This window comes from Haplochromis burtoni, unplaced genomic scaffold (assembly GCF_018398535.1).
Source record: "Haplochromis burtoni strain Fernald_Lab_line unplaced genomic scaffold, NCSU_Asbu1 Contig_413, whole genome shotgun sequence".
Taxonomy (NCBI): domain Eukaryota; kingdom Metazoa; phylum Chordata; class Actinopteri; order Cichliformes; family Cichlidae; genus Haplochromis; species Haplochromis burtoni.
In genome coordinates, this window is record NW_024582774.1 from 319972 (window position 1) to 322471 (window position 2500).

Below are 2500 nucleotides of genomic sequence, written 5' to 3' on the forward strand. Positions count from 1 at the left end.
TTTAATCTAAACGTTTGTGTGGGCTCTGCAGAGTCACATGACCCCATCTGACTTTCCCGTTTTGTGTGCAGGCAGGAAAAGACGTTACAGCAGCCGACGCGGCGTCAGCACCACAGACACCTGAGGCGAACACGCGGCCGCTCGAGCGGCTTTTTACACATTAGGATCAAAAGACTCAAAGTGTGACATTTGTGTGAAGACGAATGAAGAGCGAAAAGTATAAAAAGCACAAAGTGCTGCCTCACGAAACGTCTGATAATTATGGGATGTATTGCTGCGCGGCAAACGGGTAACAAATGCAGAGAAGCATCGAAAATCTGTGTGAACAGACTCTGGCTTCCCACTTCACAGACCCACTCCCACACCAACAGCATCACCACGAACCCCCTCGCCTTCCATGTGAAAATTGTCCTGGGAATCGCTGCTCTTTGGTCCCACAGGGAACTTGTGTGAGAGTCTGAGTGTGTACAGGGGGTTATGTGAATGTCCTCCTAACTGCCCTTAAGAATTTTGACTCCTTGGGAAATAAATACAGCATTTCCTCCCTCTCTCTCTGCCTGCACACTTTCTCACGTCCGTCACGGACCTCACAGGGGCGGCAGCAGCACGGGCTCATGGTGTCAGCGCGCCCACCGTGCTGCTGCTGTGACCCTGCCTTACAAAGAAAAGCAAACTGCTAACCTGCAATGGATAAAGTCAGTCTGCAGCTGTCAGTGTGATTAAGCAGATGAAAGCTCTCCTGTATTACGGCCCAACACTCAGAGAGAGAACAAGGTAACTGAGTGAAAGTAAGCAGCGCTTCATTAAATGCATGAATCTTTATCAGATGGATTTAATGAAACGTGTTGTTCTCGTTTGTACTTCTCCATAAACTTTATTAACAGCTAAACTGGGAATATATGAGGAATGCTCTTACCCAGGATGTTGCTTCCACATATTCTCCTCTTCCATCTTTTCTCACTTACCACAACAAAGCAGTGTCCTGAGGAAAAAGGCAGAAATTAAGTGCTTTGCATTCATGAGTATTTTGTTCCTGTGACCTTTTCTTTCATCACACTGCTTTATACACCGACGCTTTCACGGGGATCACGAGCTTCAGTCAGTCAGTGATCACATCATTGAGGTTAGAGACATCCGGGCTGGGAAAGCAAACGGTGCGGTGAACCATCAGGCTCCTTGGTACACAGATGATATACAAACACCCTGTTAGAGGTTCCTGCTCGGTGGACCTTACAATCGCCTCAGCTTGTGTCTAATAACAGTGGAGGAGCATTCATTCACATCTAGAAACAGCAATGTGCAGCTTACTGTGTCCTCCTGCTACGATACAGATACACTCAGTGTCATGTTGGTATAAATGCAACAGGGTAACAAATAACTTCCTAAAGGCTGCAAAGCAAAAATCGCTGACTTTTTAAAACAGCGTAACAGAAGACGTTCAGGTGCATCGTTACAAGATTACAGGCAGTCAAATATCGCTGTGACATCAACACGTTCCAGACCACAGAGACATCGCCAACATCATACCTGACTCTCTGCTGCAGGTCGGCGAGCTGCGGCGCCGCTGGGCTGATGAGAGGACTCTGCTTTTCATCTTCACTCGCCGGGTGCTCAGCGTTGCCTGGTGAAAGGAATTAACTGCCCTTTACTTTGGTTGTGTCTCTTGTTTGGTAGCTGCTGGTGATGAGGTCACAAACGTATCTGGCTTCCTTTAAAATTCCCTAAAGTTACGATTTTTTCCACATTAAGTGGGAGCTCGTGGCACGACTGCTCATCAGAATGGGTCGCCCTCTCCTCCCAGCGTCTCGCTCTTATGAAGCTGAGACATTCCACTCTTACCTTGTATGGCTGTAAGAGGATGGGCCATACACCAGGAAATGCCCCCTTAAGATATTACTGATTGGATAATATTAGAGGAACCAAGGATCCTCAGCCAGGACCTGAGGAGATGGAGAGACAGAAGATAGCAGAGAAGAGAGGGAGAAACAAAGGAGTGGAATAGGAAGTGGGGAAAGGGTTGTGACAGGAGCAGGAAGCTGAGAAACCAGGGCAACTGGAAGAGAGAAGGGGAGGTGCAGCCAAAGGGAGGCGGGAAAACTGGGAAGCGTAAAAGGAAAAGCAGGAAGAAAGAAAGTGAAGTGAGATTAAACGCCTGGCGTGTTGAAGGAGTTCATCTCCTCACTGCTACAGCTCAGGAGGCCGAGACAGGCTGACTAACAGCACCTCCCCCAGCCAGCTACAACCACAGTGACTGTACTTTACCTTTAGTTCAGGCAGTTTTACAAACGTATCAGCTGTTTGGGAATCTTTGGACAATTGACTGACAATTTTTAATTTTTATAAAGCACCAAATCACAACACCAGTCACTCCCGAGCACTTTACTCTGTAAGGTAAAGACGAGGAAGCACTTTGGAGGGAAGCTGTCAGGCTGAAGCAGTAATCTGAAGCAGACCACATCACATGGTCCAGATACAGTGGGGCAAACTGTGTTTATTCTGT

The 2500-nt window shown here is 47.5% G+C and overlaps 1 long non-coding RNA gene across 1 annotated transcript in view; it reads right to left on the bottom strand.

Moving 5' to 3' along the window:
• Positions 1-2152, bottom strand: part of LOC121812039 — a 5337-nt gene extending 3185 nt beyond the window's left edge. The window contains exons 1-2 of the long non-coding RNA XR_006052830.1: positions 1528-2152; positions 1-982 (exon numbers count right to left, since the gene is read on the bottom strand). The exon at positions 1-982 is cut by the window's left edge and continues 1880 nt beyond it. This is a non-coding gene — a long non-coding RNA (uncharacterized LOC121812039). The remainder of the gene's footprint in view (positions 983-1527) is intronic.
• Between the last annotated feature and the right edge of the window lie 348 nt (positions 2153-2500).